Source organism: Cervus canadensis, chromosome 1, assembly GCF_019320065.1.
Source record: "Cervus canadensis isolate Bull #8, Minnesota chromosome 1, ASM1932006v1, whole genome shotgun sequence".
Taxonomy (NCBI): Eukaryota; Metazoa; Chordata; class Mammalia; order Artiodactyla; family Cervidae; genus Cervus; species Cervus canadensis.
The window spans coordinates 121,562,675-121,575,504 of record NC_057386.1 but is presented as its reverse complement, the minus strand read 5'-3'; positions in this window follow the sequence as shown (position 1 = coordinate 121,575,504).

Here is a 12,830-nt window from a genome sequence, read left to right as displayed (position 1 = left end):
CTCTACTCAACACCAGACATTGTGTTCATGTAAGACAGCAAACTCAGTCTTACTAAGTTAGCTGGCTATCCAGGAGATGTTCGAACACTTCTCAATTTAAAAAAAGTCTAGTTAATTCAATTTCTTACCGTTCATTGGGTAAGCCAAAGAGAACACCTGTGGGTTGGATCTTACAGGCTTCCGCTTTGCAATCTGTTCAAGGCTGGTTCTCTTACTTGAAATCTCGTATACTTAAAATACTGGAAGATGTAAAAACAGGTATTTTCTTCACCATTTCAAAGATGGAAAAATTGAGGTACAAAACATCTTAGAGTAATTGACAGGAGCCAGCCCCTCCAGGGCCCAGCCACCACCCTGAAGCAGTCAGCTCCATGTCCACTGCTAATTTTAGCCTACAACTGCAGAATACCAATGAGTGTTTTTGCCAAGTACTTTTGACTTTGTGGGCCAGACAGTCTTTTTCATAACTACTCAGCTCTTCCCTTTGAGTGTGAAAGCAATCATGGACAATGTGTAAATTTATGGGCGAGGCTGTGTTCCAATAAGACAATTCACCAAAGCAGGTCACAGGCTGGATTTGGTCTGTGGGTCAAGGTTTGCTGATCCCTGGTTCAGAATAAGAATATGATGATACGGACTTCCTTAATGATTCAGTGGTTGGGACTCTGCACTTCTAATGCAAGGGGCACAGGTTTGATCTGCTGCCTGTATGGGGCATAGTTCCTTGGGAACTATGATCCCACATGCTGTGCAGCACAGCCAAAAAGAAAAAAAAGATGCGTAATAGGATAAAGCATACTATTTATTTCATTAAGTCGGCTGCATAAATACTTAAACCCCTGGAATTTAAATCAAAATCCAGGGTAATCATGAGAGATGAGATACCAAAAACAAAATTGCTAAAGTGATTTTAGGCCACAAAAAGCCAGTGTGTTTGGTATGGGCCATGCCTAGATCAGTTCTGGATAAAGTAATGTGAACAGGAGCATGTCCAACCGAGATTAGTGATAAAAAGACTCGACCAGAAAAGGCTTTATGTTCATCTGGTGGGTGTGCCTGCCACCCCACTCCACCCCACCCCAATCCGCTGCTGGTGGCCACTGCATGGAAAAGGATCATGAGACGTCACATGAGGACTGAGAGAAGATGAGGGCCATGACTGATTAGTAATGTCTGTCAAGGGAATAAAGGAGAATACTGAAGAGTGAGCCACATGGCTGCCATCTTTAAAACCATATCACATGGGGAAGGACAGGGAGTCAACAAACAGAATTTGCTATCCCAAATAAGTTGTATAACCCAAAATATAATTTTCTTCAAACTGACAAAATAGTATCATACTTTATAAATATTAATCTTATCTTGCTAACAATGCACATGACTTATCCAAAATAGTTTTTATTACAGCACGCAGGAGGGAGCCAGGCTAGGTCACCTCTGAATATTCTTCTCAGCCCTGCACAGGACTCTGTGATTTTTCAAGACGCCTCATTGTACCATCCCAGCTGTGTTCTGGGTGGCTTAGTCTTCCCCATAGCTTTGCTTTGAAGATGTCATGAATATTTAAACACACTTTAGGCTAAACATTTTTCACGCTTCTCATTTCACCCACAGTCCAAAGGTGGGTTTTGTTTGGCAAGAAAGCTCATTTTTGAGATGTGTGTATGTACATATATATGCATATAAACCCACTGGCATTGTTTTATATACACATACTCGGACCTCCAAGGTGTGTGTATGTAAATTCCTCCTCTTAAATTTTGACACTTGGCTCCGAAGTCAAAGTCTGTAGGTCAAGGCCACTGATGTGTCTTCAGGCATGAACCAGCAGGTGTGCTTAGTATGGATGGACTGATTATTCAGAAACGACTTGTGAGTGCTCCCACTGCAGTTATTCATGTGCTGTGACCTCAGAACCACAGTGACAGTGAGAAAGCCAATGTCCTCTTACTGGTGTTGATGAGGAAGAGGTTCAGTGAGTCACAGAAGGTCCCAGAGAGAGATGCGGACAGGTAAGGCATGAAGGGCTCGTTAAGTATACATAAAGTGTTTTGTTTTTGTTGTTGTTTTAGGTTTTACACCCATCAGAGTGGAGGGAATAGGCAGAGGGAAAAACAAAAAACAAAAATGACTGTAGAAGCTGAATGTAGATGAAAAAAACAAAACACAACAGTGGATAAAGCAGAGGAACATGGAATACCAGCACCTAATCAGGAAGGCAGATGCCTCTAGAAACAAAAGTGAAGGCAGTGGGAATGACTGAAATTCAGCTTAAGAAGCTGTAAGTTCCTCAGATCTGTCTCCTTATTTCCTGTAGCAAGACTGCCAAGATCCCAAACTGGAAAGAGACTGGAGATTTCTCCTCTAGAGAAGGTAAAACTAAAGGTCTCTGGACTAAAGGACTCCAGAACTGGGTCCTACTTTTTTTTTCTTTTTAAAGAGAGAGAATGAAAAATTACAGAATAAAAATTTTTTTTTAAAAAATTTGTTTTAATGAAAGAGCAAAAGTTAAACTCCAAAGAAAGTTTAGAAAATAAAGTTAAAAAAATCACCCAGAACAGAAAGGAAAAAGACAAATAGGAAATAAATGAAAATTTAAAGACTGCTATAGGAAGATTGAGGACAGGAGGAGAAGGGGACGACAGAGGATGAGATGGTTGGATGGCATCACTGACTCAATGGACATGAGTTTGGGTAAACTCTGGGAGTTGGTGATGGACAGGGAGGCCTGGTGTGCTGCGGTTCATGGGGTCGCAAAGAGTCGGACATGACTGAGCGACTGAACTGACCTGAATAGGAAGTCTATTATCCAACAGGAATCCTTGAATGCAAGAACAAAAAAAAATGGAGGGGAGGAAACCATCCATTATATAATTTATCTATCGCTGCATAAGAGAAAAGTCACTCAGGGCCTCCCTGGTGGCTCAGTGATAGAAAATCTGCCTGTCAATCCAGGAGACATGGGTTTGATCCCTGGTTCGGAAAGATCCCACATGCCACGGAGCAACTAAACCTGTGCATCACAACTATTGAGCCTGTACTCTGCAACAAGATAAGCCACTGCCATGAGAAGCCCACACCCCACAACTAGAGAGTAGCCCCCACTCTGTACAACTAGAGAAAAACCCATGCAATAATGAAGACCCGGTGCAGTCAATAAATACATATATATAAACTATTTTTTTTAATCACCCCAACCGCACAGAAAACTTATAACAAACATTTATCCTCTTACCTTGCTTCTGAAGGACAGGATCTGGGAGCAGCTTAATGGCGTAGTTCTGGCTCAGAGTCCTCCAAGAGGCTTCAAGCAAGGTGCCAGCAAGGGTTGCTGTCTCCTCTGAAGCTGGATTGGGGCTTAGAGGAGTTTCTCCAGGGTGACTCACTCACATGGCTACTGGCAGAAGCCTCAGTTGCTAACTGGTTGTTGGCAGGAGCCTTCCCCATAAGGCTTCTGCACACGGTAGCTGGCTTCCCCCAAAGCAAGCAATCCAGGAGAAAGAGAGAACACGGTCAAATGGAAGTCACAGTGTCTTTTATACCCCAATCTCAGAAGGGAGTTACTATCACTTCACTGTATGCTGTTGGTCACAGAGACCAACCCTGGTCCAATAATGAGAGTGAACTGTACAAGGGTATGATTATCAGGAGGTGAGGATCATTGGGACCATCTTGGAGGCTGACTAACACATCCACGAAATATGTATGTTTGTGTATATTCATTTATGTGTGTGTATATAATATATATATATATATATAAAATCCTGAAAGTCTGAGAATTAAAAAAATATATTTATATATATATAATATTTAATATTATAATACAATGTTTTAATGTATTGATATTAAATATTTAATATATTAAACATATATATTTAAATATTTCAACTCTCAGAATTTGAGGATCTAAGTTTCCAGAATTGAAAAAGCCCACTAACCACTCAGCACTATGGGCCCACGCCACAGCCCACTGTCATGACTTTCAAAATACCAAGGATCCAACGAGCTTCGAATTGTTAAAAATTCAGATCACTGAAGAAGATGCACAGATGATCCACTGGCACATAAAAAGGTGCTCAGAGAAATGAAAATCAAAGCCACGATGGGATGTTACTTCACACCTGTGAAATGGTTATTATCAAAAAGACAAGCTTTAACAAGTGCTGGCCAGGATACGGAGAAAAGGAAACTTATGCAGTGGTGGTGGGAATGTAAATTTGGACAGCTATTATGGAAAAACTATGGAGGTTCCTCAAGAAGTTAAAAATAGAACTACCAGATGATCCAGCCATCCCACTCTTGGGTATATATCCAAAGAAGATGAAATCATCATCTCAAAGAAATATCTGCACCAACTTGTCACCAAAGAATTATTCACAATAGCCAAGACATGAGAAAAACCCGCGTTCACTGATAGATGAATGGATAAAAAAAATGTGGTACAGGGAATTCTCTGGCATCCAGCAGTTAGTACTCAGGGCTTTCACCGCTATTGGACCAGGTTCAATCCCTGGTCAGGAAACTAAGATCTCGCCAAAATAAAAAAACCACAAGCACACACACAAAAAAGGAAATCCTATCATGTGCAACAATATCAATGAACCTTGAGGGCATTATGCTAAGTGAAATAAACAAAATAAAAATGCTGCTTATAACTTACATGACGAAGCTAAAAAAAAAAAAAAATGAGCTCAGAGAAACAGAGTAGACTGGTGGTTGCCAAAGGTGGGGCATAGGAGCTGGAGGAACTGGGTGAAGGTGTTCAGTGGTACAAACTTCCAGTTATAAAATAAAATCTGAGGATGTAATGGTCAGCATGGTGACTATAGTTAACAATACTGTACTGTGTGCTTGGAAGTTACAAAGACAGTAGATCTTAAAAGTTCTTACCACACACACACAAACTGATAACTAATGAGGTGATGGATATGTTTAACTAGCCTTACTGATAATCATAACACACACATGTATCAAATTATGCTGTACACCTCAAACTTGTACACAATGTCATAAACCAAGTATATAGTGATGAATTAGCTGGAGAAAAAGGTCAGATCAAAAAATCAGTAGTCAGAGTGGCTTCAGACTTCTCAAAGACAACATTGAGAGCTAGAAAGCAATAAACAGTGCCTTCAAAATCTTACAGAAAAACGATCTCCAAGCCAGAATTAAACCCTCCAAAATGGAGAAACACTGGAGAAGAAACAACCAAATTTTAGAAGGTGGAAAGTAAACTGGGAAAAAAAAAAACAACTGAATTTTAAAACCTGAAAATGAAGAACTTGAAAATAATGAATTGGCAGCACAAAGAATTTTTAGAAATGGATGTCCAGAGAGGGAGGGGCTGTCTGAAATACCATTAAGAGCTAAGTACTTATGAGGCCTTTTCAGTTCTGGAAATGTAAGGGACTAAATTCTGGGCATGAAAAATGTAGTTATACCAGCCAAAGCATCAACAAAAGTACAAAAATAGAAGTGCTTTGAATCACGCTTGGTAAGTTACTGCAAGATGCATTTTACCCAAATTGGGTAGGAAGTAGAGAAACAAGAGAAACAAGAAATGGGAGAGCCAAACACAGATATAGGGGGGCTCCAGGATGGTGCTGAGGAGGGGAACCCCAGAGGGACAGCTGTGTGCCAGGCTGCAGGCCAAACAGTTCAGAGTGCAGGTCAGAGGCCCTCAGGCAGGAAGCTTCTCAGGCTGATCGAACGGATGGAATACCTGGTGCATCTCAATGTCTTATGGGGAACTGAGACACTCATTGAAGTCTGAGGTCAGATTTGTAAGAGTACATAGAAAACCAAGAAAACAAAAATGAGGGGGAAATGCAAGGTAATTATTAACTCCTGGGGGAAATATTGTCCAGGAAAGAAAAGGCAACCACAGTTTACAACATGACTCAGCTGCAACTATTTACAGCCATAAGGATGTAAACACTGAATACTGACCTAATCAAAATTATTAAAGATCTATTTTGAGGGAGTACAGCATGGCTTCCACAGGAGGCATTTAACAGAGAATGCCAAGGACGGATATGTCCAGCATTAGTAACAAGGAGATATAGAAGTTAAATACCAAAATAATCAGCTTAAGGAGGTGAGGTGGTTGATTCTGGGAGGGGAAATGAAGGAGAAAACAGAGGACTACTGTATTTTGTGGCCACTTCACAGAATCTTTTTACTTTCTAAACTGCATGTACATCACTTTGATTTTAAGAGATTAATAAGCTGCAATCAGAAATCAGGCAACAGTCACCTATCCATTTGTCAATGAGCATTTAATGTGTGCCTACAGTATACCATCCCCAGGAATTTGGAGGAAAAACGAAGTTTCTTGATCCAGGCCCTTTCTTTACTGGCTCATAGTCCATTACGTTTCTCAGCACAACCGGAGGGGTAGTGGTTCAAACTATTCTCTAGAGAGGCATTAACATGGTGAAGAGGAGAGGCCTGGACACCTGCTTGGTCTTGAACTTCAAGCCCTGTGGCCAGTGGTCTCTGTTGGCTTACTGTGGGCAAGGGAGCAGTGAGTTTAGCCTCAAGTCACGATGGGACACAAGCAGGTAGGAAAGATGACAACTAAGATAACAACAGTCTCTAACAGGGGCGGTGAGTGATGTGGGATACATTTTCTAAAGTGCTAAGCACAACCTAAAGGCTTGTTTCAAGTATGAGGACCATTGTTCTGGCTGCTTGCTTTCCATGACCTCATTTAATCCTCACAGTGAACTTCTGAGGTGGCTTCAGTTCAGTTCAGTTCAGTCGCTCAGTCGTGTCTCTTTGCGACCCCATGGACTGCAGCACGCCAGGCCTCCCTGTCCATCCCCAGCTGCCAGAGTCCACCCAAACCCTTGTCCATTGAGCTGGTGATGCCATCCAACCATCTCATCCTCTGTTGTCCCCTTCTCCTCCTGCCTTCAATCTTTCCCAGCATCAGGGTTTTTCAAATGAGTCAGCTCTTCGCATCAGGTGGCCAAAGTATTGGAGTTTCAGCTTCACCATCAGTCCTTCCATTGAACACTCAGGACTGATCTCCTTTAGGATGGACTGGTTGGATCTCCTTGCAGTCCAAGGGACTCTCAAGAGTCTTCTCCAACACCACAGTCTGAGGTGGCTAACCAGGTGTGAAAATGGAAGGGGCTGACTCCAATCCTATTTAAGCATCTTCTGGACTTTGGCAGCCTGTTAGGGACAGGGGAAGCTAAAGGGAATGGAAACATATGAAGGGGGTGCAGAGGTGAACACATTTTCACTCCTGAGCCTTCATTTCCTCATCTGGGAAACGGTTGCTGTTGTCTAGTTGCTAAGTTGTGTCCGACTCTTTTGCAGCCCCATGGACTGTAGCCTGCCAGACTCCTCTGTCCATGGGATTTCCCAGGCAAGAATACAGGAATGGGGGCTTCTTTGGTGACTCAGTGGTAAAGAATCCACCTGCTAATGCAGGAGACAAGGGTTTGATCCCTGATCCAGGAAGATCCCGCATGCCGCAGAGCAACTAAGCCCACGTGCCACAACTATTGAGCCTGGGCTCTAGAGTCCAGGAGCCACAACTGCTGAGCCCACCTGCTGCAGCTACTGAAGCTTGTGCATGCCTAGAACCTGTGCTTCACAACAAGAGAAGCCACCGCAGTGAGAAGCCTCTGCACCCTAACTAGAGATTAGCCCTGCTCACCGCAACTAGAGAAAGCCCATGCAGCAATGAAGACCCAGCATAACCAAAAATAAACTAATTAAAAAAAAAAAAGAATACTGGACTGGATTGCCATTTCCTTCTCTAGGGGATCAAACCTGAGTCTCCTGCTCTGTAGGCAGATTCTTTACCAGTAAGCCACCAGGGAAGCCCCCTTCTGGAAACTTAGGGAATCATTAAGACACACCTCTCATGCTTGTTGAGTGCATTAGATAAGATGATGTATGGAAAAGTTCTTAGCGCTCACCTGGGCACAGAGTAAGTGCTCAATTAACACAAGCCCTTATTCCTTCCCAGTCCTTGTATGATTACAGGGTTCTCCCACACTTGGAGTTCTGAAAGCTCCCACTTCTGGTAAGGGCGGTGCACCATGCTTGTGGGAAGACAAGGGATCAAAGCAGAAGAAAAGGGAGTCAAACAGAATTACTGTCTAACAGGGATGTGTGCTGTTGCCCTTTATTGGTTTTACATACGAGTTAGTTTACGAATACTTTCAGGAGCATGTAAGTGTGAAATTGGAAAGCGTCACTGCAGCACTGCTACGAGTCACTGCACTGGCAATATAAAAGGGGAGGAGGGCGGGGGACACGGTGGGCTGGGGAGAGCGAGAAAAGGAGGGAGGCGGGGAAAAACAGAAGGTGAGTCCCAGAAGGTACAGAAGGACAAAAAGACACGGGGCTGGGGAGCAAACTGGCTTTTAAGTTCAAAGCACATTCATGCAGGCTGATGGCTGAACACATACTTCTTTGACTTTTTCAACATGCCCCCCACTCTCCCACCTCTGTGCTTTCACTCCAGCTGTTTCCTACATGTGATTTCCCATTCCCCGCCACAGACACTGCTCGAGGCTGGCCGAGCTTTCAGGCCAAGCTCAAATTTTATTTTCTTTCAGGAGAAATTATAAAGTGTTCCTTGGTTAATAAGAATACAGACTCTGGGTCAGCAAGACCTGCTTTGGAATTGAGTTTGGTTGAACTTGAGGCAAGTTTCTTCACCTCTAGAAACCTTAGCTTTCCAATCTGTGAAATGTAGATCTGTAGTCACAACCTCATAGGGTTACAATAAATAATAAATGATAATGTACACAAAGGCTAAACCATCTGCTCAATAAATGTCAGCTGCTATTATTTTCTCCATCACCCACATTCCAGTCCCACTTCCTCCACACCTATTACACTGACCCAGAATTACTGACAACCATGGAACCACGCTTTTACCTCTAAATCCTCAAAAAGAGCCTCATCTACTACATAACATAAAATAGATGTGGCATAAATATCATGTGAGTTGAATGTAATGACTATCCCAGTCTCTGATTATGGACTGTTTCAAGAAGAAAAAACATCCCAAGCAACTGGCTACAGGTGACCAGATGACCATGGGTAGGTTCCTGATCTTGTCTGGGATGAGAGTGAGGCTCTCCAGGAAACCATTCTGTGGCAGAGACACATCAGCTCCCATAATAATAAGAACAAGAAAGAACCAACAGGTACTGAGGTCTTACTACATCCTAAACAAGCACTTACTACTTCTAAGTGCTTTACCCCAAATAAATCAGCTAATCCTCAAAACAACTCCATGGAAAAGGGGCAATTTTCACCACCATTTCACAGAGGAGGAAACTTAAGAATGACCAGCTGTCCTGGTTTGCCAGGATCTGAGGGGGTTCCTGGGATGTAAGATTTTCAGTGCAAAACCCAGGAAAGTCCCAGGCACGCTAGGGTGAGTGCCTAACACTGAAGCACACAGATGTTATGCAAATGTCCCAAGGTCAATGAGTGGCCAAACCAGGATGACAAATCCAGGACCCCCATCACCTCTACTGCAGACACAAAGGCGAAAATGAATCAATCCATTGAGGCAACAAATTAGCCAAGTCATAAAGTGGACTCTCAACCGGGCTTCCCAGCACAGAGTCTGACACGAGTGCGTATTCAAATGACTGTCCCAATTGTATTCTAGCCATGCACTGCCTAGAGCTAGCCTTGTGACTCTCAGGCAAACTGTTATCATCACTGGGCCTCAGATGCTTTCACCTTCAAGATGAAGAAAGGGGTCTAACTCAGGGATGGCAAATAACAGGCACCCTTTGCCCACAGCAGGAGAAAGTAAATGATCAGACTACTCTTTCCCGCTCCACCCAAACTTGGGCTACAGAGTCCTTCTCAACCCAACAGAGTGAGTATCACAGCCCATTTGTAGCTGATTTTTAGCATGATTTCCTAAGCCAACATCTTTATCTTCATCGTCTATTGACACTCAACCAACCAGCTACCCAGGAGTCACTCTGGTCTCTTAGGATTTGGCTCTCAGACTGACACTTAAGGACAGCAGACAGATGGCTGCAGGATGACAATGGAAGGGACAGACTCCACTTCTGGGCACGCCCTGTCCAGCCCTGTGTTATGGACACCTCACCAAGGTACAGCACCATGGACAAGGGCAGGGACTCAGGAGAGACCACCTGGCCTTGGCATCCTGGCTTATTCACTATATACAGCAGTGTGACCTTGGGCAAGTTACCTAAGCTGATTCTCCATTTCCTCAACTACATAATAAGGATTATAAGACTACCTGCCTCATAGGATTATAAGGATTCAATTAGTTAATATATGTAAAATGCCTAGCACACAATAAGCAGTAGATGTGTTAGTATTATTAGAATCCTCAAAATCACCCTCCAAGGTGGATATTATTATTTAACAGATGAGGGAACTGAGGTTCAGAGGGATTACGTTGCCCAAGGTCACACGGCTAGTTAAGCAGCAAAGCCGGATTCACAGGCTGATTTCTAAGGCTTTGCTCTGCCACACTGCATCTCTGTAAACACTTGATGGTGAAATAAGTGATTCTTGACTGTCAGCAGGCCTTGCCTGGATTCCCAGGGCTGTACTCCCCCACACCCCCAGCACCTGCTTGTTCTCTCCTGGCTGGCTCTGGAATACCCCCTGCTTTTTCCCCGGCCCATCCACACCACCGGCCAAGGGAACACTGATGCCAACAGGTCTGGGCATCGGCCAACAGAAAACCAGAACCCAGACTGCAGAGTCTCCAGCTCCTGGGAAACAGAGGAGAGAAGCTTTACCATTTTGATTATTGGTCTTTCCCAATCTGTCAAGCGAATTCTGCCATTTTATAGATCTCCATCTTTCAGGGAACTGAGTAGACACAGATTAGAGAAAACAGGTTAAAGGGATTAAGCACCCAGCTACCTATGCTGTGTCTTATCTACCTCACTCCCCTGGGGAGTCTCCTAAACATATGTATCTCTTTGTCTTAATAATCACACCTATTCACAAAAATATCAATTCCAGATAGCACTAAAAAAGTTGCTATAGCTAATGTATTTCTGGCCATGCTATTATGTCCAACAAGGGTGAGCTGGTGGTGCCATATTTCTAGTTCATTCCATCCAGTGAATTTTTTTTTGGCCAAGCCGTGCAGCTCACAGAATCTTAGTTCCCTGACCAGGGATCAAACCCATACCCCTTGAAATGAAGTGTAATGTCTTAACCACTGGACTGCCAAGGAAGTCCCAATGCGCCTTGCTGGGAAAGTGCTTACCCAAAGATGGGGCTTGGGGAGTCTCTGACACTCGTAAGAGACCAGAAGTTGGTTCGGTTCCTGCTTCTGCCCAGGTCGCCGGTGGGTGCTGAGCTTGCAGCAAGTGACGAGGAACCGGGCAGCTCTTCCAGCTGGTGACTCCACAGGATGTGATGTGCAGAGCGCAGCACCGCGTCAGATGTTTAGCTCTCTGCCCACATTTTAGAGCCAGGTCGATGGCTCCTAACCCTCCTCACTTTATACACAGGAAAGGCAGGAAGAAAGTGGGTTGGAAAAGCAGATCCGTGTTTCCCTCTGAAGCCTTGCTCTCACTGCTCATGAGATCAGGTCAGCTCCATCCAAATGGAAGACTCTTTGTGTTCTCAACGGTTCCTTCTTTTGCAGAACTGGTGCACTCATGCCTTTTGAAAGGCAGGCAACCTCCTGGCGGGGAGTTTGGCTCTCTCTGCTCTCCTACCAAGGGAGAATGCCAGAGTCATCTGGCAAGGGGAAGGGTCCGACCAAGTAAGTGCTTTCACCTCTAAAATTTGCTCTAGATGTGTGTCCAAGAGGTGACAGCAGATAAAAGCAAACAGCCAGGGAAGCGCTGAAGGAGAAAGGTGTGAATGCTAAATCTGATTTTAACAGAAGAGGTCGGGAAAGGACAGCAAAAGGTAGTAGGTGGGAAAGTTGGCTTAGAATCCAAAAGATCTGGACTTAGCCTCTCGGTATGGGACCTTGGAGAAGTTACCGAACCATTTTCTGTGACTAATGGAACCTGCTTCCTCCTCCGTAAACTGGTTGATAACAATGATGTGCTCCCTCCAAGACTGTTACAAGGCTTCAACAAGAGGATGCAGGTGAAGGGCACAGCGCTGGGAGCCGGAGCCATGCTTACTGACCGGTCTGCCTCACTCTACCCATCATTTTACACTAACACTGCTCGACAGCTACCATTCACGGAGCACTTACCAGGCACGGTGCTGATCTCTGGGTTTCAAAGTAAGCCTCGGATTGATTTTGTATCAGTACTCTTCAACAGCTTACTGCCACGATTAAGTGAGAAAACACCTCCTACAGAGAGTTTAGTCTAGTGCCTGATACATAGAGTACTCAGGTAAAAGGCAGATACTAACATCAAGGGCAGGCCACATTCGCCTTGGTAACAAACAGGAGAGTGAGCTGGTGGACCTGAGTCTGAACCACACCCTCTGCTGCCAGCTCACATCCCTGGTCCACAGCCTCTAGCCCACACCAGAAACTCGGCTCTTCTACAACTAAGGAAGGACCCATACACCTGAAGAGCTTGAAGGCTAAGGTGATTACAACAGAGGAAACTTGTCGGGCTAGCAGTTACCAGGGCAAGGAGAGATAACTGAAAGTCTACGGAGCTCACAGACGCTGTCTCTTGGTCTAGATGCTGGTTCCATGTACGTGCTCACACTGAGAAAACAACTTCTACAATTAAGATTTGTGCACTTTTCTATATGACTGCTGCGGTGGTTCAGTTGCTAAGTCATGTCTGACTCTGCGTCCCCAAGGACTGCAGCACGTCAGGTCTCTCTGCTCTACTATCACTCGGAGTTTGCTCCAGTTC